Source organism: Canis lupus, chromosome 32 (assembly GCF_048164855.1).
Source record: "Canis lupus baileyi chromosome 32, mCanLup2.hap1, whole genome shotgun sequence".
In the NCBI taxonomy this organism is placed as follows: domain Eukaryota; kingdom Metazoa; phylum Chordata; class Mammalia; order Carnivora; family Canidae; genus Canis; species Canis lupus.
Genome location: NC_132869.1, coordinates 43,490,333 through 43,516,761, shown reverse-complemented (window position 1 = coordinate 43,516,761; position 26,429 = coordinate 43,490,333). Strand labels below are relative to the sequence as shown.

The 26,429-nt window shown below is 45.9% G+C and overlaps 1 protein-coding gene and 2 long non-coding RNA genes across 6 annotated transcripts in view; 1 reads left to right on the top strand and 2 right to left on the bottom strand.

The window, feature by feature from the left end:
* Positions 1–10,131, bottom strand: part of LOC140623370 (uncharacterized) — a 64,168-nt gene extending 54,037 nt beyond the window's left edge. The window contains exon 1 of the long non-coding RNA XR_012023000.1: positions 9,617–10,131. This is a non-coding gene — a long non-coding RNA (uncharacterized lncRNA). The remainder of the gene's footprint in view (positions 1–9,616) is intronic.
* Positions 10,132–18,183: 8,052 nt separating this feature from the next.
* LOC140622868 (uncharacterized) lies at positions 18,184–19,385 on the bottom strand. The gene is made up of 2 exons (XR_012022549.1): positions 19,193–19,385; positions 18,184–18,483 (listed from the first exon to the last, which is right to left on the bottom strand). It is a non-coding gene; the product is annotated as an uncharacterized lncRNA (long non-coding RNA).
* A 966-nt stretch (positions 19,386–20,351) lies between these two features.
* TMEM266 (transmembrane protein 266) overlaps positions 20,352–26,429 on the top strand; it is a 92,996-nt gene continuing 86,918 nt past the window's right edge. For 3 of the 4 annotated variants that reach the window (XM_072809840.1, XM_072809842.1, XM_072809841.1), the window contains exon 1: positions 20,352–20,454. The gene's annotated coding sequence lies outside the window, so the exon portion shown is untranslated. The remainder of the gene's footprint in view (positions 20,455–26,429) is intronic. The other variant, XM_072809843.1, reaches the window with a different exon arrangement.

The following is a 26,429-nucleotide window of genomic DNA, read 5'->3' as shown; positions in this document are numbered from 1 at the left end:
AGGATTTGTAGCAGAGAAAGATCACATCTGCATTCTGGAAAATCATTTGGAGGGCAATGTGAAAAATAGATGGCAACTTCCAGAGGAACTGATATCAGGCAAAGCAGTGTGGAGGCTATTTTAATAATCAAGACCAGTGAAGAAATAAAGCAATAGGCATGAAGATAAGAGAGAGAATTGAAGATATGCTTAACAGGCACATCCAGAGAATAAGAGAGCAGTGTCTAAAAGAAAGAAACCAAACTCACTTTTGCATATCCACGAGGGAAAGGTATTTATTTATTTATTTATTTATTTATTTATTTATTTATTTATAATAAATTTATTTTTTATTGGTGTTCAATTTGCCAACATATAGAATAACACCCAGTGCTCATCCCATTAAGTGCCCCCCTCAGTGCCCGTCACCCAGTCATCCCAAACCCCTGCCCACCTCCCTTTCCACCACCCCTAGTTCGTTTCCCAGAGTTAGGAATCTCTCATGTTCTGTCTCCCTTTCTGATAAGGGAAATGTATTTAAAATCACAATGAGGTATCGCAGCCCACCTTTAGAACGGGCATAGTAAAAATGACACACAATAACAAGTGCTAGCAAGAATATGGAGAAACAGGATCCCTCATACTTTGATGAAGATACAAGGCACTTTGGAAAATAGTTTGATAATTCCTTAAAAAGTTACACATAAATTTACCACGAATGTATCCAAGAGAAACGGAAACACAGTTCAACACAAAGACATGTAGGAAAATGTTTAGAACATTATTCATAATGCCTAAAACTAGAAACCACTCAAATGTTTACTGATAAATGTGGCTTATAGCCAGACAATAAACTGTTATTCAGCAATAACAATGAATGAAGGATTATAACATATTACAACATGGATGGACCTGATGAGTCATTAAATTCTACATTTAAAATAGGTGAATTTTATGGTATATAAATTATACCTCAACAAAGCTGTTTAAAATAACAAAGGTTGGGGGTGCCTGGTTAGCTCAGTCCGTTAAGCAACCAACTCGGTTTTAGCTCAGGTCATGATCTCCTGGGTCCTGAGATGGAGCTCCAAATCAGGCTCTGCTCTCAATGCGGGAGTCTGCTGAAGATTCTCTCTCTCCCTACCACACTCTTTCTCTAAAATAAGTAAATAAATATTTTTTAAAAATTTTAAAAAGCAGGATATAGAAATAGAACTCGCAAGTAAGATAACAATTTCCATTTGCCCCTGTTAAATTTCAAGTGCTACTGAGAAGCACTTGAAGGTAGAAGGAAATGCCTTGAACTGCAGATCTCGCATTCAGGTTAAAATGAGGTTCGACATAAAAGATTTGGGATTCAAATTCCACAGGCAGGTTACCCGAGCTATTTACGTGAATGAATTAGGTGGGAGTGTGCATATACTGTATGAAGCAGAGACCATGGACTGATCCCTGGAAAATATCAACATTTAGTGGTTGGAGGAGCAGCTCATTAAAGAAATTATCAGGGGGGAAAAAGAGAAGAACCAATGTGGCCAATGGCACAATTTTCTTCATTTCTGAATGAAGAGGTTTCTGGTTTCAGTGTTCTGACATTCATTTCCATAATTCAAAATGCTTATCCTATTTGTATGTTCAGCACCCTAGACAACACGTATCACCCAGCTAGCAAGGATGAGCCTTTTTCTCTTACACTACTATCTTCCTCTTTAATTTGAATGTTTGATAAATGACATTCTATTTCTTCTTTTGGTTACATGTGTAATCTTAAATAATATACCTCTACGTATGAATAACTGAACTTGAGTCAACTCACTGACACCTTATCATGTAAACTAATAATTGTGCTGCTAGATTTGCTTCTACTTTTTCTCTCACCACTTCCTCTCTCTGCTGTGATACCTGTATCTTGACTCTTACATCACAAAGGTTTTTAACACTAACACTCTGATATGTAATCCTAATAAAGTCTTTAACTTTTGTCTCTACAATTATAAAGTTACTGATGGCTCTGGAAAAAAGCATAAAGGACTCTAGAGATGCTATTACTGCAGAATTGAGACCTAATCGGGCTGAAATTTTAAATATTTTAACTTAGATGCAATCCAAACTGGAGGTCCTAATTGCTAGGGTAGATGAGGTGGAAGAGGGAGTGACTAACATACAAGACAAGTAGATGGGAAGGAAGGAGGCAGAGGAAAAAGAGAAAAACAATTAAGATCCCATGAGGAGAGGCTTAGTTAGGGAAATAAATGATAGTTTGAGAAGGAAGAATTACATCGAATTGGGATTCCAGAAGAGGCTGAGAGAGAGAGGATCACAAAGTATATTTGAACAAATTATAGCTGAGAACTTCCCTCATCTGGGGAAGAAGAGAGGCATTCTGGTCCAGGAGCTAGACAGGTCCCCCACAAAAAATCAGTAAAAAACATTCAACGTCTCCATATTTAATAGTGAAACTTGCAAATTCCAAAGATACAGAGAAAATCCTTAAAGCAGCCCGAGACAAGGGATTAACTTATGTGCAGAGAAATATCAGATTAACAGCAGACCTCTCCACAGAGACCTGGAGGCCAGAAAGGGCTGGCAAGATCTATTCAGACTCCTAAATGAGAAGAAACTGCAGCCAAGAATACTCTATCCAGCAAGGCTCTCATTCAGAATAGAAGGAGAGATAAGGAGCTTCCAGGATGGGCAGAAACTGAAAGAATATGTGACCACCAAACCAGCTCTTCAAGAAAAAATTTACTCTGTAAAAGAAACAGGGAGCCCCAGGAAACAATCCACAAAAACAGGTAATATGATGACACTAAATTCATATCTTTCAATAGTAACTCTGAACGTGAATGGGCTTAATAATCCCATCAAAAGACGCAGGGTTTCAGACTGGATAAAAAACCAAGACCCATCTATTTGCTGTCTACAAGAGAGTCATTTAGACCTAAGGACACCTCCAACCTGAAAATGAAAGGGTAGAGAACCATTTACCATTCAAATAGTCCTCAAAAGAAAGCTCTGATATGAGGGTAGCAATCCTCATATCAGATAGAGTTTATCCCAAAGACTGTAGTAAGAGATGGAGAGGGACACTATATCATACTTAAAGGGTCTATCCAATAAGAGGATCTAACAATCATGAATATTTATGCCCCTAATGTGGGAGCTGCCAAGTATATCAATCAATTAATAACCAAAGTTAAGACATACTTAGATAAAAATACACTAATACTGAGAGGCTTCAACACGGCACTCTCAGCCAATCACAGATCTTCTAAGCAGAATATCATCAAAGAAACAAGGGCCTTGAATGATACACTGGACCAAATAGATTGCACAGATATATACAGAACTTTACATCCGAACACAACTGAATACACATTCTTCTCAAGTGCACATGAACTTTCTCCAGAATAGACCACATACTGGGTCACAAATCAGGTCTCAGCTGATGCCAAAAGATTGGGATTGTCCCCTGCATATTTTCCAACTATAATGCTTTGAAACCAGAACTCAATCACAGGAAGAAATTTAGAAGAAACTCAAACACATGGTGGTTAAACAACATCCTACTGAAAGAGGAATGGGTCATCCAGGAAATTAGAGAAAAATTAAAAGGATTCATGGAAACTAATGAAAATCAAAATACAACTGTTCAAAATCATTGGGATACAGTAAAAGCAATCCTAAGAGGGAAATACATTGCAATATAAGCCTCCCCCCCAAAATTGGAAAAGTCTCAAATACACAAGCTAACCTTGCACCTAAAGGAACTGGAGAAAGAACAGCAAATAAAGCCTACACCTAGCAGAAGAAGAGAGATAATAAAGATTCGAGCAACACTCAATGAAATAGAGACCAGAAGGACTGTAGAACAGAGCAACAAAACCAGGAGCTGGTTCTTTGAAAGAATTAATGGGATAGATAAACCCCTAGTAAGCCTTATTAAAAAGAAAAGAGAAAAGACTCCAATTAATAAAATCATGAACTAAAGAGATCACAACCAATACCAAAGAAATATAAACAATTTTAAAAACCTATGTTGAGCAACTATATACCAACAAATTAGGCAATCTAATTTAATTGTCTAAGAAACGGACGCATTGCTGAAAACCCACAAATTACCGAAACTGGGACAGAAAAAAATAGAAAACCTAAACAGGCCAATAACCAGGGAGGAAATTGAAGGGGTCATCGAAAACCTCCCAAGACATAAAAGTCCAGGACCTGATGGCTTCCCAGGGGAACTCTATCAAACATTTAAAGAAGAAATGATACCTATTCTACTAAAGCTGTTCCGAAAGATAGAAAGGGACGGTATACTTCCAAACTCGTTTTATGAGGCCAGCATTACCTTGATCCCAAAACCAGACAAGGACCCCACCAAAAAGGAGAATTATAGACCAATATCTCTGATGAACATGGATGCAAAAATTCTCAACAAGATACTAGCCAATAGGGGATCCCTGGGTGGCGCAGCGGTTTGGCGCCTGCCTTTGGCCCAGGGGACGATCCTGGGGACCCAGGATCGAGTCCCACGTCGGGCTCCCTGCTTGGAGCCTGCTTCTCCCTCTGCCTGTGTCTCTGCCTCTCTCTCTCTCTCTCTCTGTGTGTGTGTAACTATCATATAAAAAAAAAAAAGATACTAGCCAATAGGATCCAACAGTACATTAAGAAGATTACTCACCATGACCAAATGGAATTTATCCCCAGGATGCAAGGCTGGCTCAAAACTCGTAAGGCAATCAACATGATAGATCATATCAACAAGAGAAAAACCAAGAACCATATGATCCTCTCAATAGATGCAGAGAAAGCATTTGACAAAACACAGCATCCATTCCTGATCAAAACAATTCAGAGTGTAGGGATAGAGGGAACATTCCTCAGCATCTTAAAAGCCATCTACGAAAAGCCCACAGCAAATATCATTCTCAATGGGGAAACACTGGGACCCTTCCCCTAAGATGAGGAACACGACAGGGATGTCCACTCTCACCACCGCTATTCAACATAGTCCTAGAAGTCCGAGCCTCAGCAATCAGGCAACAAAAAGAAATAAAAGGCATTCACATTGGCAAAGAAGAAGTCAAACTCTCCCTCTTCACAGACGACATGATACCGTAGAGATGTGGGCATAATTTTCTACAAAATTTTTACACATCTACTTTCTATATCACAACTATAAAGCTTTTATTGTAAAAAATCTGAGATTGTTAACAAATTTTTCAAGTCTTTCTTTTAATCCTGATGTATGATTTTTTAAGAAATGAGAGGGTCATCATCATCTTTGTAATTTTTCTATTTTTCACTTGCTGTGGACTAACTCTGCCAAATCTTCATTCATCATGAATTTCATTTTTTTAAGATTTTATTTATTTATTCATGATAGAGAGAGAGACAGAGAGAGAGGCAGAAGCAGGCTCCATGTGGGGAGCCCAACGCAGGACTTGATCCCAGGACCCCAGGATCATGTCCTGGGCCAAAGGCAGGCGCTAAACCCCTGAGCCACCCAGGGATCCCCATGAGTTTCATTTCTGAGTTCATCAACATTATTCATCTATCATACATCTTTTGAAAACTTGAAACTGAATCCTAAAATCACTTTGTATTGCATTGTTTCACCAGAGTACTCAACAACCAGGAAAAGACTAATAACGCCCCCCAGCAAAAAGGTGTACGTGTATGAAGGACAACTAACTTTATAAGTGATTTGTTCATTAATGAATATAATTTTGGCTTCCCTTTGCAATCTCACAACTGTGGGGACTCAGATAATACGAAGTGAGAGAGCTAGAAGACCTGTGCAGTTTGAGCAAATAGTGGAAGATGAGGCCAGAGAGGAAAGTATCCACTCAGCACTGCTGCTTCCCACAGTGAAAAAATACAGGCTCGTGTATATAATATACAATTTAAGAACAGCCAGCAAACAGGGTAGTCATAAAAAGTAGATAGGAGAATCACCCAGCACTTAAGCCTTATATGATAGTCATAGAAGCCACTACTAGAATAAATCACATCTTATTTTTTGTTTTTTCTTAAATAAAATCTTAGTCTTCTTAAGATTTTATTTTTAAGTAATCTTTACACCCTGCGTGGGGCTTGAATTTAGAAACCTGAGATCAAGAGTCACATGCTCTACCGACTGAGCCAGCCAGGCACCCCAATGACAATACATTATTAAAAATAAAAGTAACCAAAAAAAAAAAAAGTAATTTAAATAAAGAAAAACCCCAAACTTTAAATTTTATTTTAAATTCTTTCTGTAAAAAAAAATTAAATTAAATTAAAAAAATAATAAATAAATAAATAAATAAATAAATAAATAAATCCTTTCTGTAGAATGTACAAATCTCAGTAGAAATAAATCAGATTTTTCAGCCAGTTGGTTAAAACCACCTTACTACATTTAAGAATCTCACACTTAGATGTCAGCTTGCTAGTCTTAGGGCATCAGTTTTTTTGTCAGGCCTTACTCAGGAAAGTCAAATATTATGTAATGAGGCCAGCAACAGAACTACAATAGAGACCAATACATCTCAACACCTCGAAATCGTTTCATGTTTTTAGTTATGGTAATAATAGAATCTTCAGTGTCAGGCCTTCCAGCTTATTTTTAAAATACTTTTAAAAGCTTTTGTTTTTATAATGTAAAAAAAAAAAAAAAACCTTCAGATCAAACTAATCTTTTTCTCTTCCTAAACAAGTATTTGAATCATATCTTGTCAATATGACTAAAAATTAGAAAGCTAGCTTTTCTCGAAGCCAAATATAATTTTTCTATAAAATACATTCAAAGAAATATGTCTATTCTACTTAGCTCCATAATTACCTGTGCTTGGTGTTCAAGCATTTCCTTAGGTTATAAAAAGCTGGCACACTTCTAATTAGTTTTAAGAAGGGCAAAAATAGAAAAGCACAACCTTGAACCTCATATGGTTGAGTCAACAACTGGAATAAAACAATTTTCTGAAATGAACGAAAATATCTAAATGGACACTGGGAGAACAAGTACATGTCCTGATATAAAGCAGTTAAGGTAAAACACCTCTTTGGAATAAACCTTTATTAGTAGTCAATGATGCAGAACTAAGAGGGTGTTCCATACAGAAGCCACTTTTACATCGAACCATTCCACTGGAGTCAGCAATTTCTTCCTAAAGACTTTTATATGGTTCTAACAATCTTTAGCATTTCTTACCATATAACTCAGCATGAGAAACCAATTTTCAAAAAGTGTTTCTTAATTATATTAAAAGTGCAAGGCTGAGCTATGCCACGGTTCTATTCCAAAAAGTAAGAAAATGTCATCTGGGCCACATATTGAGAAGATGCCTGTACATAGCAACACTTTGAAAGTTTAAAACATCTTTTCTTCCCTTCTTAAAGCCATTGTTTGCTAGTAAGACATTATGACTAAAACTGAACAAAAAGTCTCCTTGACATTGTATTAGAGAAAAGAGACATTTATACTGTGACTGTTAAGGACGCTTCGGGTTACAGGGAACAGAGAAGCCAGTTGCCAACAGCATATACAAATACGGATTCATTTTTCACACAAGACAGAAAGTCTTGAACACAGTGATTGCTAAGGTTGGTTTAGTAATCGATAATGCTATCAATATCTTCAAAATTTTTGCTTCACCATCCTGAACATATTGACTTTTTGTATTCATATTTGTTGTCTAATAATTCCAAGAAGATCCCTGCAGCTCCAAACATATCAAAGGTCAAAGCGAGAAAAAGGCTTAACCCCAATCGTGTCTGACTCTTTATTTAGAAAAAGGGGAAGCTTTCCATGAAGTCCCCCAGCAGATTCATGAACTGGAATCTGGAATTGTAGCTACTGTAGCAGTAAGAAAGATTCAAAAGGGCGCCTGGGGGGTTTCAATTGGTTAAGCCTCTGCCTTTGGTTCAGATCATGATCCCAAAGTCTTAGGTTTGGCTTGTGCTCTTGCTCTCTCAAATAAAATAAGTAAAATCTTAAGAAGAAAGAAAAGAGAAAGAAAAGAAGAAGAAAGAAAGAAAGAAAGAAAGAAAGAAAGAAAGAAAGAAAGAAAGAAGAAAGAAAGAAAGAAAGAAAGAAAGAAAGAAAGAAAGAAAGAAAGAAAGAATCAAATTTTTAACTTTTTAAGGTTTATGGTAGAGGTAAGAAACGGATATGGGCTGGCCACCAGCAATGTCCGCCAGTCCTCAACTCAACAAGTACAGACCCACTTCCTCCACGTATCTGTTAAATAGAACAGATTTACCATTTTCTGAAGGAAGACAACCCCACTGTTTCATCCAATTACTGCATGAAACAGGAACTCTGGGTAATTTTCTATCTGTCCTATGTAGTACGAATATGGTAACTCATATCTGACCATCTGCATGGTTTTAAGACTAAAACATAACAGGTCTCTAAACCACTCCCTTCCTATATATACTTATAAAATAATGAAAAAGAAAAAAAAAGAGACCTCCATAAAAATTATATTAAGAAAGGGGCTAAGAGGAAGCACACAGCAGTCAACAGTTCACAATCCATATCAAATCTTATTGGTCAGAAATCACAGATTCCTTGGCAGGAAATAAAGTAAGCTCCCTGATTAATCAGTCTGGCATCTTTTAGTTTAAATCTCCGGCGTACCTGCTCGGTCACCGTCCCGCACAGCCGTAGGTGAGGTAGGTTTTAAAGTGGATGCCCCTCTGGGGGGTTCCACAGCTTTGGTGGTCCACTTCATACTGGCTTGACTTAAAGAGGAAGGTATGAGGATTGCTTAGAAGGTGACAACAATCGCAATTAATGGCCATCTTTGTCTTCTAGTTCCCTCAAAAACACATCAAGTTTCTGGTCTATTTTCTTCAGATCGATTCTTTGTGTGAGAACCACAGCCAAAACAACGTTTCTAGAAATATTGTTTTAGGCCTGGAGATTTTCATCTCTTAGCTACTGACCTCTGAACCTCTCATAAAAGACTTGAGACAATCCTAAAAGTAGTCTTAGGGGAGGAGGTACTGCACTTTATCCCTACAGAATTTCAAATTATGGGACTCTTCATCAATTTAGAGGGTGAGCTAAAGGGAGAATTCCTGCTGGACTGTATTGTGCTGCCCTCTCTGCTCTCACCCTTAGGGGCACTAATTTGAGCTCACTGCCTCCTCTAGGACCCTTCCGAAAAGCCACAAAAAGCAACCAACACATGACAATATTCCAGAGTTTTCCTAACACTGCAGCCTCATTTTGCACAGATCCTTCCAAGAAACAGCAGGCACAGGTTAATCAAATGCTTTGCTATCACATAACAAAGGCTACAACCCGCCCCCCCATATTTCTCCATAAGAAGCCTAGAGGTAGGCAGTCCAAAGTCGGACACACGGTACAACAATGTTCCTGACTCTTTTTTTTAATTTAATTTATTTTTTATTGGTGTTCAATTTGTCAACATATAGAATAACACCCAGTGCTCACCCCGTCAAGTGCCCCCCTCAGGGCCCGTCACCCAGTCACCCCCACCCCCTGCCCACCTCCCTTCCACCACCCCTAGCTCGTTTCCCAGAGTTAGGAGTCTCTCATGTTCTGAGTTCCAGACTCTTTTGATCCATCTCCTCCAGGGTCCTCCTCGCTTTGTTTGGGAGCATGTTCCCAGCCTCATACCTGTCATCTTATGGTTGCAAGATGCCTGCTACATCTTCCAGCTTCGTGTCTGCATTTAAGGCACAAAGACAGTGGAAAGGGGAGAGTACCAGCCACCTATGGTCTCTTTATCGGGAAAACAAAAGCCCTCCCTAAAGTCAACAGACCGGTGTTCAAGATCACTGGCAAAAGAGGATGGGGGCTCGTGACTGGCTATAACTAGGGTTTTTTGCTTATGGCTGGGCACATTGCCGCTCCTAAGAAAATGAAAGTGAACAACAGGGAATGGGTATTAGTAAGGTCACTAAGAATAACTGCTATGTAGAGATATTTATAGTTTTAAGAGAACACTTGACAAATAGAAACCAATCTCTATTTGGTGAAATTGCAGGCAATATAACAGGGGGGCGGGGGGAGAAAGACCCTCGGGCAGTGCTACAAAAATACATTTTAGGTAAAAAGATCCTAGTCGTCCTACTTAGAAGTCCATCCCTGAAATTAGCACCCTTTAGCAACTCTGCTTTTCACAGACTTTCCCTTCCTTCAATTCTGAACCCACAGATTCTCTAAATACCCATGTTTATTAACAACTGTTTCTATGGCAGCGGAGCCCCTGGTGGTGGGGCCCAGAGGTGGAGGCTATTTATAAGTTAAGGACTGCCAGTACATGCCAATAGCAGCTATTATTGATGATATCCTTGAGGAGTTTCTGAAATAGACAATTTTTGTGGGAAAAAATACAAAACAAAACAAGAAATAGTCATGGTGCCTGTTGTTCACCAAGAAGCCTCGTGATTATAATTTGATTTCCCATCTAGGTCCACCACCTGAAAGAAAATACATTGATCTATAAGGGAAAGGAGGGGAACTGAGTGGAAAAAATTAGAGAGGAAGACAAACCATAAGAGACTCCTAATTCTGGGAAACAAACAAACGGTTGTGGAAGGGGAGGTGGGCAGGGGGACGGGGGGACTGGGTGACCCGCACTGAGGAGGGCACTTGATGGGATGAGCCCAGGGTATTATACTATATGTTGGCAAATTGAATTTAAATTTTTTAAAAATGTAAAAAAAAAAAAAAAAAAAAAGAAAATACATTGATCATCCTGGTGTGACTGGTTTATGTAACAGTTTTATCTCATCATAAATTAATAAATTTGCATTCTGGCTCTACATATATGGCTGATGAGATTTGTAGACTAATTTAATTCTTTCTGGGACCAGAAAGAATGGTCCATTTAATGACCAGATCAGGTTTCTAAGACCACAAAACTGAGTCAGATCCTGGTAAATTCACTAAGTAAGGTTAAACCACCCAATGTGGTCTTTTAGAATAACAGCAACTGGCCTAACCAAGGCAACAGCCCTTTGCATCACTTAGTATATCAGCATGAACTTCTTTAAGACATTTATAGAAGCAATAAGTCAATTTTCATTCTCTGTAGCAGCTCAGAAAAAGGCAATTTTTTTGGACATAAATTGTGCCACCTATCAATATACTCAAGCCACTAACAGTTCAAAGAATAATAGCTTCCAACCAACCCAGAACTCACAATTTTTATATATAAAAAAGTATGCAGCTTAGTGGGTAAGAGCATAGTCTCTGGAGCCAGAAAGATGGAATGCAAATCCCAGTTCACATTGGAATGTTCCGGAAGAGATTAATCACGTGACATTGGGTAAAAACCTTTGCATCCAGCTCTTTCACCTATAGGAGAAAGCTTGGACAAGACAGAATTAAAATCCCTACTTGGAAGAGTTGTCTGAATAAAAGGGAATCCACATATGTAAAGCACCTGGCAGTAAGAAGCACTCACCAAATGCTGGCTATCATTACTCTTAACGGAAAACCCTAAATAGTGTATGGTTGTACATTATGTAAATAGGAAATGAATCGATCATAAAGATTCGCTTTCTATGCAAAATATGAAATAACACAAATTCCCCCAAATTAATAATTCATCAAGAATCACAGTTCTGAAGCTGGTTTGTGAGTGATTAAAAAAACTCTTTTAAGCTACCTGCACTTGCAATAGCAAAGTTCCCATTCTTTGCTGCTAAGAATAGTCTTGACTTATGCAGGGCTCCTACAGAATGCTGCAGCTCTGCACAGTGATGTAAAGAAGATAAAGCTTCTTAGCTTCCCAACCCTCTTGACCCCCTGGCACTGTCCCTGGAACCCTGGTCTTCCTAGAGGTTTCCTATGGCCTTGAAGACCGGACACTCAACAGTCGACATCCCAATTTAAGTCTCTGAACACCGTACCAGGAAAACTCTTCTTGAAATAAAGGGCCGGTCAGCCTGGTGGTTTTCCACATGTGTGTGCCCTTCTCAGGCCTGGAGTAATTACTATCCTCTCCCGTTTACCTCAGTATGCATAACTGGTTATCTTTAATATTTTCTTGCTCATAAAGAAATAGTATCTTACTGGCCCTGGCTTTCCTCCGACGTGTGTCTACTTTCCTCTTCTACTCAAATACTCATCTGCTAGTTACCGCCATCAGCACGGAGTCTCCCCTTTTGCCTCCACCATCACATCTTCACACTCAACCCCCAACCCCAAGCACACTCACTCCACACCTAATTCTTCAATTTCTCAAGCCATTTTTCACCTTCCACCTAACTCCCATCTACGAGCGTCCACTTCTTGGAGGATAAACTCCACTTATCCTAAGTTTATTTTTTTCGTTCTCTGCAGTTCACCCTTCATAGAAATCTGGTTTTCCCTGAAATCACAAGGTGCCTTTTCCAATATAACTATTTAGTCCTTCCTTTCCCCTCTTTCTCTGAATCAATGGAAAGAAGAGGGGAACAGCATTTTTTTTTTGTTTTTTTTTTTGTTGTTGTTCCCAAAGGCCATTTTCAGATTATCACGCTGTGGGTCCACTTACCGTGCCAATCCTCCACCGCATCGCACATTTCAGAGAGCAGTTCTCAACAATCCTGAACACAATCATCATTAAATTTATCCTCCCACCCATCTCTTGAGTCTTGGTAGAGGTAATTCACTTAGAGTCCATAATTCAATTTCTGTCAATGTTAACATGTATATATTTGGAGAGTTTCATATAATAATCACATAAAAAAACATGTTAATGATGGTTACGTGGCCAACAATGGAACTGAGTAAAATATGCGATTATTTCTGGGCCCATAAAATAACTTTGTAATTTTCCGTAATACTCCTAAAGTCAGTTCTGTAAGTTTAAATATTCGATGATTAGAAATATACCATGTTAGCCACTGCCTTAGACAAAAATCAGTGTTTTCAAAACAAACAATAGCATCATAAAATTAGATGGATGTGTCAGTGGGTATATAAGCTATTCTTGGCGGAGGATCAGGCTACTTACACCTTTTAGAAAGTGGATTCTACAACTTTCCAATGTAAATCATTCTAATATTAAACATCCTTAATTTTAAAATCTTTGATCTTTCCCATGTAAATTTATCCTGCTGCATCCCCCTCTCGAGATGGGAAAACAACAGGCACCACTCTCGGCGGGATGGTATCTCACCTACTCAAAAAGCACGATCACCTCTTAGCCTTTACTTTTCCAAGCTTAACGACTTAGACTATTTTCCAGACTCCTATTCTCCAAAACTTTCTTAACCTTCTTTACTTCTATTCATATTGTTTTTATTTATTTTTATTTTTTTATTCATATTGTTTTTAAATCACGAAGACCAGACGTAGATTTAACCAGTTTACAGTTGTTGTTCTTAATGTTTTTATGGTTCTGTATATACAGACTTCTCAAATATTAGAATCGAGACCCAAGCTTCTATAACTTAAAAGTTACAGAACATTGCATACTGTGGAGTCTACCTCATTGTCTCTTAGTTAAATTAAACCCATGATCTATGGTTATAGTTGACAAAATATGGCTACTTGTATGGCCCCAAAACTTAGAAAGAATGAATTAACAAATACTAACTTACCTGATTTGTCCTTGGGTAAAGGTTTTTTTCTCCTAGATTGTACAGCAGAGAGGAAACTGGCTCTCACTCTATAGTTCACCTCTATTTCCTCTGCTTGGATAGAAATTATGGCAGCCATAAAGAAAAAGGAAAATGGAAAATATTTTACATAACAATTTTAGGAACACATGAAGAGAAGGAAAGTAGAATGTTTACAAATTTCATATGAGCTTTTTCTTTTATTTGGTGATACCCTTGAGGATTTCATAAACAAACAGCAGAAATTTTACTTTGTTAATATCTTTAATTTGTCCTCCTTCTCCAATCTTTTTTTTTTAAGCCCAGGAAAACTATTTATTATCATATACAAGGCTAAAAGTTGGATTAAGAGGGAAATGAAATTTTATTAAGAGTATTGGGGTGCCTGGGGGGCTCAGTCAGTTAAGCATCTGACTCTTGATTCCAGCTCAGGTCATGTTTTCGGTGTTGTAGGACTGAACCCCTAGGGGGCTCGTCCCTATCCCTCTGCCCTTCCCTCTGCTCATGTTCTCTCAGTCTCTGAAATTAAAAAAAAAAAAAAAAGAGTATTGAGTGGAGGCTAATGCCCTTCCAAGCAGGGAGTTTGAGGGGATGGCAAGGAACTGTATTTCTTTTATTATAAAAGTTACTCTTTAGGGTGCCTGGGTGGCTCAGTCGGTCTGCCTGGGGCTCAGGTCACAATCCCAGGGTCCTGCAGTTGAGCCCCCAGCCTGCCAGGCACCCTGTTCAGTGGGGAGTCTGCTTCTCCCCCTCCCTCTAACCCTCCCCTCTGCTCCCTGCTAGTGCTCTCACTTGCGCTCTCTCAAATGAATAAATAAAAAATCTTTTTCTTTTTTTAAAAAACTTATTTTTTAGGGTGCCTGTGGCTTAGTTGGTTCAGCATTGGACTCTTGGTCTTGGCTCACAGTCTCAGGATCCTGAGATAGAGCTCAGCACCTCAGGCTCCATGCTCAGCAGGGAGTCAGCTTCCCCTCTCCCTCTGCCACCCCATGCACTCGCTCTCTCTCAAATCAATCAATCAATCTCTTTATTTTTTAAGTCACTTTTTTATATTATGTCTCTACCAAGGAAAAATATTACGGATAGGGAGTTAATAATCATCATTTCGATAAGGTAATAACCTTCATGAGAAAGGAGGAAAAGTGGTATACAGTATGATCTGTCTTCTGCTTTAAAAGTTCATTTCCCCCAAAGAGCTTTACTTTATATGGCACTGAGAAGGTCAAGGCTCACAGCACCTCAATTATATAAAAGTAGCATATGTGGATAATGTAAGTTTTTATACCGAGCTAATTTTTGGAATGCACAATCAATCCCGAAGAAGTTTATGGTCTTTCTATAGTCACACAAACAATGAACATAAAAGGTTTAGCAGTAATGTAATTTTGCAACTGCAAAGCATCAAAGATTTATCTACCTTAAGTTCAATCATGCTAGTTCTTTATTTCTCTAGTTCATTTTTAGTCTATTAGATAAATGAAAAATCAAACTTTCTTCTTTACAGTATCCTAGAAACATCAAAATTTATAACTAGAAAGAAATTCAGAGAATTTCTAGATGGAGTAAGTTCAAGCCTCTCTAAATAAGGGACATTTACTAAATTGCCTTATTCAAAGTTACAGAAGGAATTAGCAACGGAACCCTTTGCCTCCAGGGTAGTGAGAAATCCAGAAAGCTTCTCTCACTACAAAATGATTTCTCAAACTCATTGAGGCACAATTTGGTGTATATGTATGAGTCACTGAGGCACTGGGGTTGAACCTGGGGCCTCTGAATCAGGATGAATCTTGGTTCCTTCACTTACCAGCGTGTGATCTTGAGCAAGTTACTTAATCCCTTTGTGCCTCAGTTTTCTCATCTATGAAATGAGATAACTGTACCTTCTCAATAGGGTGGTTGTAAGAAAGATTAATTCATATAAAGCACATAGAATGGTATCTGACACATCATAAACATTTAATAAATGTCAGCAATTATTAAGATTCCATCAATAAACACATCGACCTGTGCTTGCTAAGTTTTAAAATAGCCCAATTTTACTAGAATTGGAATATTGGGCCACTTTCATGTTTTAAAATATATATACACACGTGTATATACACATATATAATATGTATAAATATACATAAAATATATATAATATATATAAATATACAATCACTGATATTCCATTTTGGCACATGAATTATATAGCCAAAGGAACAGTTTATTCATGAAGGACAATTAAGATTCTAAATATTAAGCTTACAGTAAAGCGCACTTAATTTGAATACCATTCACTTTGTGATCATTTTAGCCCAGTGGTATCATCAGAATATGACATACAGGGGGTATTATTTTTAACGCCACTTCCTCTATGTGACAAAATTATTTCAAGTAATGATCATGAAATGAAGCAAATATAATAGCCAGGAAAGATACTGATTGTGAAAATTCTTTTTTTTAAGATTTTATTTTTTTATTCGAGAGAGAGAGAGCACGCATGTGCACACGAGTGAGCTTGGGGGGCGGAGGGATGACATGGGCAGTGGGAGAGAATGCCAAGCTGACTCCACGCAGAGTGTGGATTCAGGGCTCCATCTCATCACCCTGAGATCATGACCTGAGCTGAAATCAAAAGTTGAATGCTTAACTGACTGAGCTACCCAGGCACCCCCAGGCCATGAAAATTCTTTTATTCAACTCCACTTATATGCCAATATAAAATAAATATTATAGCACCCCCAAAAAAGTACTGCAATTAACATTTTTGAAGAAAGTTCTACATTTTGGTCTGTTGAAGTACTAAATAAACACAATACATCTCCTATTCTCTTGTTCTTTAGTAAACATTAACAAAAAAGAATAAATTTCAAAGCTAAAAATATTTCATTCAATTATTTAAAAGAATAATTTCATATATGAACTAAAATTTGTACTTACCAACCAGCAATGTTATACCTCAAAGTTTGTACTTTGTTTCGCCCTTAAATTTTCCACGCAAATGAAAACCCTAACTGGTCACATGAAATAACGACACTAAAGCAATCAGGTTTGGTTTCTTCATCCTTACAATTGTAGTGCTACCTCTGTTTAACAATTAAGAATTATTTAAATGAGAGATATGGACCAAAGGAGGACATGAACTGTGCCCAAAGCTCTGGATTACTCTGCATTTCTTTTCTTTTTTTTTTTTTTAAGATTTATTTATTTATTTATTCATGAGAGAGAGAGAGAGAGGCAGAGACACAGGCAGAGGGAGAAGCAGGCTCCATGCAGGGAGCCCGACGTGGGACTCGATCCCGGGACCCCAGAATCGCACCCTGGGCCAAAGGCAGGTGCCAAACCACTGGGCCACCCAGGGATCCCCTTACTCTGCATTTCTATACATTTACTTGGGTAAATAATCATACAGATGAGTCTATATGTATTGAAGTCACACATACTCCGTTTTTCAGGATTCTCATTAACTCTGATTGGCCTTCTCCCTGCATGTCCCAAATACATGAGGTTGCACTATAAATCGATACCAGAAAAGGTTTTAAAGTATTAACAAACACCTGAACAATTTAAGATTGAATTGGTATTAAATTTCACAATCACGTGGCATCAGATGCATATGTTCTATTCTTAGGAGCAACTACAAGAGAACAAATTGTAACTGCCATCAGTCTTTTGCACACATTCACAAGACCACCGTAACGTCTAACCCACCCCGCTGTAACTCCCTAGCTACACGCGTGCGCACACTTTCTGATTATGTGATGCTTGCTGTGCCCAAGATTGCGAATCCGAGAAACCACCGAGGAGCCGACACCGATGCAAACACATGAGGGTTTATTCACAAGCTCAAGCTTGGGTCCAAGTGCACCCGACCCAGTGGAGCAGGGACTTGGACCCCGAGGGGGCTTCCAGCTGGGTTTTTATGGGCTGGTCTAGGGGATTTTCAGAAGGGGGGAGGAATTTCTTAAGTTCTGTTTTCATTCCAATATGGGACTTTCTGTCTCTGTCCAGGGCGTTCTGAGCTCTGCTTTCATTCTGATATGGGATTTTCTGTCAAGGGCATTAAGCTCTGTTCTCATTCTGTTATGGGACTCTCCGTCAAGGGTGTTGTGCGGTTTTTCCTGTACAGTTCAGCTCTTATTCCCAGGGCCCTGAGACGCTGAACTTGAGGTGGAATGGCCTTGATTTTCTCGGCCTCCACATGCTGATACTCTTGAAAAGAGTCTTTTTAACCCAGAGAAGTCCTGGGGTCCCCAGTTGGCAGAGCATGTGATTCACGACCTTGCGGTCATGGGTTCAACCCCACATTGGGTGTAGAGCTCATTTAAAAAGAAGCATCTGACTTCCCTCAAAAGGCATTTTGCAGTGGGCTACGGTGCCAGTGGCCGCCACACCAGGAGCCGCATGTCTGGCAGGAAAGCGACACACAAGCTTAACCCAGTGAAGCTCTTCCACTGCGGAACTCCCTCACCCAGAAGGCTCCCTCCGGTTAGTCACCTGGTCCCCCCAAGCAGCACCTGTTCTTACAGCTCTAGCATCCTCCAACCTCCCTACTGTGAGAGTCCCTGGAGCAGGCAAAATAACAGTCACGTGTTACTCTCCTGTAGGTGACACTTTAATGGATTTGAGGTAAGGCTCCAGAATCTGTTTTGGGTTTGCTTGTTTAAGATTTTTATTTATTTATTCACGAGAGACACACACAGAGAGAGGCAGAGACAGGGGCAGAGGGAGAAGCAGGCTCCAGCATGGAGCCGGACGCGGGACTCCATCCCGGGACCCCGGGGTCACGCCCTGGGCCGAAGGCAGGTGCTCCACCACTGAGCCCCGCAGGGATCCCCAGAATCTGGTTTTGAACAGGAAACCCCAAGTGAGTCTCACAGGTGTGTTTAAGAACAAGCTAACGCGAAGAGGCCGGTCAGAGCTGTCCTCCTCCGGTTGGGGGAGAATCTGAAAGTGAGAGGAGGGCCGGTTTGGAGAAAGGCCACCTGGTGCACCTGGTCCACCTGATCCACCTGGTGCACCTGGTCCACCTGATCTACCCGGTGCACCTGGCCCACTCCGTCCACCTGGTCCACCCCGTCCACCTGGTCCACCCGGTGCACCTGGTCCACCTGATCTACCCGGTGCACCTGGCCCACTCCGTCCACCTGGTCCACCCGGTGCACCTGGTCCACCTGCTCTACCCAGTGCACCTGGCCCACTCCGTCCACCTGGTCCACCCGGTGCACCTGGTCCACCTGGTCCACCCGGTGCACCTGGTCCACCCGGTTGCAACCCCGAGAACGACCTCGCGGGAGCGCGGACGCCCGGGTGCCCACCAGGGGGCGGCGTAGACCCGGCACATTATACGCGTTTGGGGTTTTCTTCACCTTCCCCGTCCGCGGTGGTGGCCCTGCGCGTCCTGGAGCTGCGGCTACCGGAACAGGGTCGGTGCCCCCCGGGAGGCGCGGGCCAGGGACTCCTCCAAGGGGGTCGCACCCGGATCCGCAAACCGCCTCGGGCTGCCGACTCCGGCAGCCCGCGACCCTGCGAGTCGGGGTGCCGGGCAGCGTGTGGGTGCTACGCCCTCGGGGCGCCCAGGGTCACCCGCGGCCTGGCCCGCCCCGACCCCCCCGGTCACCGACAAGCCGGGGCGCGCACGGAGCTCCCGCGTCACCTGCAGGCCAGCTCCCTCCGAACCCGTCAGCCGAGCGGCACGCGGAGCCCCGGCCCAGCTCGCCCGCGGGAGCCCCGCTCCTCCCACGGACTCCCCGCTCCAGGCCGGGGACCCAGCCTCCGCGGAACCCCGCGACCGGGCGAGGTCGCTCCACCGCCAGCCTCCACCCTGCGGCCCGCGGAGCAGAGGGGGCGGGCACCGGGCGGGGGCGGGGCGACGGGCGGGCGGGCGGGGCGGGGCGGGACGGAGGGGCGGGGCGACGGGCGGGCGGGGGCGGGGGCGGGGCCGAGGGCGGGACGGAGGGGCGGGCGGGGGCGGGGGCGGGGCTGGGCGGGGGCGGGGCCAAGCCCCCCGGACCCCGTGCGTAAACCCGGGTTCCCAGACCCTTCAAGTGTTTCGGCAGAAGTGTCAGGGCCCCGTGGCTGTATTTTTGGCAAGAACTGAGGACACGGACGGCGCTCGCAGACGCCAGAGGGTAGACACCGGCACGGACAAGGACTGTCGTCGGGGCCGCGGGACACCTGCTGCGCGCCGGGCCACCGCCCCGCCCCGCCCCCAGCCACGCCCCGCCCAGCCACGCCCCCCGTCCCGCCCCCGCCAACCACGCCCCCAGCCCCAGCCCCGCCCCGCCCCGCCCCCGCCCCGCCCCCGCCCCGCCCCCAGCCCCGCGGCCCTCCCGTCGAGGGCACAGCCCCCCGCCCCGGACGCGGCCACCCAGGCCTGCGGTGCGCACCCCGGCCCCGTCACAGCCGCGTCGGAATGTCACGGACGAGGGCGAGCAGCGCGTCCAAAAAGCCTTCGTGGAGGACGGCCGCGGCGGGCTAAGGAGCGCGGGCGTCCGGGGGTCCCGGCCGAGGCCCGGCAGGCGGGCCCTGACAGCGGGCACCGGGGGTCAGAGGCCCCGGGGCACAGCGGGACGGAGCCAACACCTGCGGGAGCTGTGCGGGCTGCACGGAGCGCGCCCTCCCCTCCCTCCCCTCCCTCCCCTCCCTTCCTCCCCCTCCCCCTCCCCCCGCGGGCTCCGGGACGGCCGCCGGGGCGCGTGCGCGCGGAGGAGCGGGGCGCGGGCGCGCGGGGCGCGGGCGGCGGAGCGAGGGCGCAGGCGCGGGCCCGGGAGCCGGAGGACGAGGCCGCGCGCGCCCCGAGCGCGGGGGGCGGAGGGGCGGAGGAGCGGAGGCCGCGGCCCGGAGCCGGGAGCCCGGGGGCCCGGGAGCGCGAGCCGCGCCGCCGCAGAGCAGAGCGGATCCCGGCCCAGGCAGCAGGTATGTCGGCGCGTGGCGGGGCCTCCTCCCCGGAGCCCGTCCCGGAGCCCGCGTCCGGCCGGTGCGGGGCGGGGGGACCCGGCGCTGACCTTCATCCCGGCTCGCGGGGGCGGCGGCGTGCGGGGCCGTGCGGGCTCGCGGCTCCCCTGGGCTGGGGCTGCTGGGCTCGGCCGCCGCGGACGCTCTTCCCTCCCGCGCTTCGCCCGCGTCCGCCCTGCAGCCGGGAACCGCGCGGGCTGCGCTGCGGGGGCCGCTGCCGGGGGCCCTGCGGGTCCGGGTCGGGGACTGCTGTCGGGGCGCAGAGTCCGCCCGGCCCCTGTGCTCGGCCGCGGCCGCTGCGAGGGGCTCCGTCTGGGCGCGGGGGGCAGCACCATCGGCAGGGTCGGGGCGCGGGGGGCAGCATCCCCTGCAGGGTCGGGGCGCGGGGGGCAGCATCCCCGGCAGGGTCGGGGCGCGGAGGGCAGCATCCCCGGCAGGGTCGGGGCGCGGGGGGCAGCATCCCCGGCAGGGTCGGGGCGCGGAGGGCAGCATCCCCGGCAGGGTCGGGGCGCGGGGGGCAGCACCGCCGGCAGGGTCGGGGCGCGGAGGGCAGCATCCCCGGCAGGGTTGGGGCGCGGGGGGCAGCACCGCCGGCAGGGTCGGGGCGCGGGGGGCAGCATCCCCTGCAGGGTCGGGGCGCGGAGGGCAGCATCCCCGGCAGGGTCGGGGCGCGGGGGGCAGCATCCCCGGCAGGGTCGGGGCGCGGAGGGCAGCATCCCCGGCAGGGTCGGGGCGCGGGGGGCAGCACCGCCGGCAGGGTCGGGGCGCGGAGGGCAGCATCCCCGGCAGGGTTGGGGCGCGGGGGGCAGCACCGCCGGCAGGGTCGGGGCGCGGGGGGCAGCATCCCCTGCAGGGTCGGGGCGCGGGGGGCAGCATCCCCGGTGGGGTCAGGGCGCAGGGGGCAGCATCCCCGGCAGGGTCGAGGCACGGAGAGCAGCATCCCCTGCAGGGTCGGGGCGCCGGGGGCAGCATCCCCGGCAGGGTCGGGGCACGGGGGACAGCACCACCGGCAGGGTCGGGGCGCGGGGGGCAGCATCCCCGGCAGGGATGGGGCGCAGGGGGCAGCATCCCCGGCAGGGTCGGGGCGCGGGGGGCAGCACCGCCGGCAGGGTCGGGGCGCGGGGGGCAGCATCCCCGGCAGGGTCGGGGCGCCGGGGGCAGCATCTCCGGCGGGGTCAGGGCGCAGGGGGCAGCATCCCCGGCAGGGTCGGGGCGCGGAGGGCAGCATCTCCGGCGGGGTCAGGGCGCAGGGGGCAGCATCCCCGGCAGGGCGGCAGGGTCGGGGCGCGGAGGGCAGCATCCCCGGCGGGGTCGGGGCGCGGAGGGCAGCATCCCCGGCGGGGTCAGGGCGCAGGGGGCAGCATCCCCGGCAGGGTCGGGGCTCGGAGAGCAGCATCCCCTGCATGGTCGGGGTGCGGGGTCAGCCTCGCAGGCAGGGTCGGGTGCGGGGTCAGCCTCGCAGTCAGGCCGGGTCCCGTCGCGGGCAGGCGCAGCCCAGGGCAAGCGGGTCTCTGCCAACTTGCCAACGAGGCTGAGAGGCAGCAGGCTGTCCGCTGATGGCAGCAGCGAGGCCTTGAACCTGGTGCTCGGGACCCCTGGGGACCCCTCGGGCTCCCATACCAAACTCATCAGGACGTTGCATCCGAGGATGACTGAATCTTGCCACCTGTTGGAAGTCAGACCCACCGATCCCCACTTCGTCACTAACACCAGCGACAGGCCCACACTGGCTTTTCCTGCCTTCTTGAATATTGCTTGGGTTTTGCTCTTTTAAAATAAAACCTGTGATTTGATGCTCCGCATGATATAAATTACATGAATTGTTTCTATTCCACACACTTACAACATGTCCTGATGACTGAATTTCGCTTCAGTGTCCACGTTACGGATTTCCGAGCTCCCCCTTGCTTGGAGCAGCAGGTGCAAAAAGTGGGATACGTGGAACTGATGACCTTTCTCTGCCCCTCCCCGCATACTGTGGTAAAAGGAATAGTAAAAACTAGAGGCATAAAATGAAAGTGAGCATCACGGGACGCCCGGGTGGCTCAGCGGTGGGGCACCTGCCTTCAGCCCAGGGTGTGACCCCAGGGTCCAGGATCAAGTCCTGCATCCGGCTCCCTGCAGGGAGCCTGCTTCTCCCTCTGCCCGTGTCTCTGCCTCTCTGTGTGTCTCTCATGAATAAGTAACTAAGTCTTTAAAAAAAAAAAAAAAAAGCAGCTCTGTTTAAAAGAGAGAAAGAAAATGAGTATCACCAGCCATTGGGCTATGGCAGCAGAACTCAGTGCTTGTCAAATGCAGTCAGTGTGCCCCATCTAATCATGAGGACACGTTCTTAAGTGTGCATATGTGCCAGGTATCGGGCTAAGGGGTGCTTGTGCGTGCTATCACTTAATCCTCACAAGGAACCCGTTCTCTCCGTATGGAAGATGAAGAAGCTAAGACTAAGAAAGCTTAGCTAACGTGCCCAAGGTCACACAGTCAGGACGTGGCGAGGATAAAGATGCAAACTCACGTGCGTCTGATTGCCGGGGGTCGATGGGCACGGGGAGGAACCTTTAACCCTGGTGCTGTCGCTGCCTCTGTGCTTTAGTTAAGGTCGAGCTTGTGCACGAGCGAACCTGCTTGGACCTGATTCCCCTTTCACAGATTCCACATCAACCTTAGTGGCTTTCCAGTAGGAGAAATCGTTGTTTCAGGATGGGTCTGTGTGGAATTTTTTGAGGTGGCACTGAGCCTGCAAGAAGTGGTATCCTAGACGTGCTTCCACTTAGCGCTCTCAAGCAAGCATTTAAGTTCAAAAAAGTTGTTTTCCTTCAGATTTAAATCTATAAAATGTATGCGCATCAAATAGAATGAATCACTCATGCTTTTCATTATCGCATCCCACTCCAGTCTTCTGCCACCCCGCACACTCACTTGTGGTCTCAGTGCCAGTCATGAGAACAACATTGTCTATCACACCAGCACATGAATTCCTTAGGGGGGTGAAGGAATCCACACCGGTTGTGCACCAGTCTCTCTACAGTGGCGGCATGTATTCACTTGAATAATCTTAGAATCTGTGCATTCAGCTATGGGTATATACTGACTCCTTTTTTTTTTTTTGCAAGTGAATTATGATAATGCAAGTAATGGACTTTCGCTACACATTCCTAGTAGTTCTCATAGACTTAGAAATTTCTATAGTTGCATCCATGGAAAACCCACTCGGTGGGGCTACGCACTTTTACATTCAAGTCACGTATTTAAGATGGTGGTGAGAAAGATAGAGGTAAGTATGACGGGTTATTTGAAAATTATATCCCGTGGAAGGTACAGCTTTTAATTATAAATTTAGGGCTAATTTAGGGCTGATATTAGGAAATACAAGACTCCCTTACAAATTCCATAAGCTCTCTTTTTTCCTCCTCAGGCAATATGACTGGTTGTAGAACATGATCTTACTTTTTTTCATTATACTGTGTTGACAGTAAAGCAATTTGCATAGCAATTTTGCTTCATGGAAAACCCTGGGTTTTAGAAGAGCACATTCCCTAGTACTTATGGAAATGCTGAGTTGGAGTCTTTCCGCCCTGAGGATTTCCAGTCTATGATCAGATAAACTCAAGAGGAGTCCTGATGTTACTGGAGAAGCAGCAAAAAAGCAAAGAGCAGTGTTGCTTGATTTCTGGAGAGGAAATGGGTTTTCCGACGTAGAGCATCGCTGTTTTCTTCAGTCAGAAATCTCATAATTAGAAAGCATCCAAGAAGTAGAAGAAGTCTGCTCTACCATTCAAGCAGGATTTTATTTAATGCAGAGCTGAGCATCCTTTTGGGTGCAGTGGTCATCTGAGGAATGTAAAAATGTTTCTGGACTACATTTTTTTTTCTCGAATCATATATCTAAACTGGGAAAAGCCGTATGATCAGCTACAGATGCTTACGCATTATATTTTCCTCTCACCAAGTGTGTTTTGGGGTTTTTTTGGAGGTGAGGAGAGCAACTAAAATTTTTCCAAGCTCAAGGTAGCATGCGTTGCAGTGACTGATTGTAATGCACATTTTAATGCATCATTGACTAAAACACTGGGAACTGGCTTATTTGTCTTTCTTTGACTGACCTTGTTGAGCTACTTAGTTGTGAAATGTGTGGGTTTTTTTTTTGTTATAGTATTTTTACTATTCTTTCAAATATTTTTTTTCAGTGTCAATAATCTTGAATCATAAAAGAAGTTCACAGCTTACTTTAAGATACTTTATTTTCACTGAATCTTCTTCTCTCCCTGGTGGCAGCCTTTGCAAGAGTTTTAATTTTGCTAAGAAAGTGACTCACAATCCATGAGTTAATGCATCCCCTTCCCAAAAGGGTGCACATAATTCGCTTGCCAGCCAGGCGCCCCCCTGTAGGACCCTATAGCTCCCTTTGGCCTTACGTGGCCCCCCTGTAGGACCTTCATCTGTGAACCCCGTAGCTCCCTTTGGCCTTATGTGCACCCACTTTCCTCTCTGAGAAGGAGTAAGGGTTCCTAAGGTCGGGGCCCCCCGGCAGGCCTCGCTTGGTGAGCAAGGTGGAATAGCAGCTCCTGGATACTGATGTCGGAGAGGCCAGGAAATCACTTCTCCTGCGCCAACGCTAGCCTGTGCTGTGATTTCTGCTCGTGAGAGCAGCACGTGCTCATCGTGAGGTGCTGACGTGCTACGTGCTTGTGGAAGGTAGAAGCTCAATGGCTAGAGTCTTTATTTAGTAGTCTTTCCTCTTGGCGATCGATAGTCAACATTAATAGTTTGCTGTGAATTCTGGATTTTGTAACGTGGATAGTGAAATGTTACTGTTTGCCAACAATACTATACATAGATGCAGATCACTTGCAGGGGCTTTTTTTTTTTCTTCCACCGGGTAATGTCTCACTCACAGAGGCCCTTGAACGGCAATACTTCTGGACGTGTTTTATTCGGCCGCAACGGGAGTTAGAGGAGAGGAGCCCCGTCGCCGAGGGAGAGGCGAGGGGCCCCTGCGTGCTGGGGAGGAGCTGGGCATGATCCAGGGCCTGTGATGGATACTTTTCCTTTCTGTATCTCTTTTACCCCTTTGCAATTACCCTTGGTGGCTAACTGTGTATAAATGAGAGACGAGTCCGAGGCCCTGGAGGTTTACGGAGCCAGGCTGAGGCCCAGGCCCAGGTGAGTGTGGCTCAGGGTCCAGGAAGGCGCTCGGCCTCTGCCCATCCCGGCTGGCTCGCGGCCTCGGAGCACCGGCCCTGGTGGTGCTCTCTGGGAATGCCCTTCCCCGACGACATCTGCTGGGTTTGTGCCCTCACTTCTTTTTGGCTTTGCCCAAAGTACGACTACGCCTCTAAAACGAAGTTCTGGGCAGCCCCTGTGGCGCAGCGGTTTAGGTCCCCCAGCAGCCCAGGGCGTGACCCTGGAGACCTGGGATTGAGTCCCGCGTTGGGCTCCCTGCATGGAGCCTGCTTCTCCCTCTGCCTGTGTCTCTGCCTCTGTCTCTCTCTCTCTCTGTGTGTCTCTATGAATGAATAAATAAAATCTTTAAAAAATTAAAAAAAAATAAAAGTTCTCTCCCAAAAGCACTCCTGGCCTCCTCCCGGCCTTGTTTTCCTCCGTAGCCCATCCTAGTTTTCCCTGTAAGTTGGCAGTTTTGTTTATTGTCCACCTCCCGAGGGAGGGAGTGCTCCAGCGCCAGGCTTTGTCTGTCTCGCTCACTCCCCAACCCCGGTGTTGTGGGAAGGAACTAGCCAGTGGCCGCGGCCCCGTCCTTGTTAGTCCTCAGCCTTGGCCACCTCCTAAATGCGAAGGCTCTATGTGTGTGTTTGAGGGAACAGCAGAGGAGAACCAGGAGAGGTCTCAAGAGGATGTCAGGGCGAGAGAAACCTCCCAGGTAGACAAAGGAAGATGGAAAGTCAGCTGAGGGCTGAGACGGGTGACAAGGCCGCGCAGAG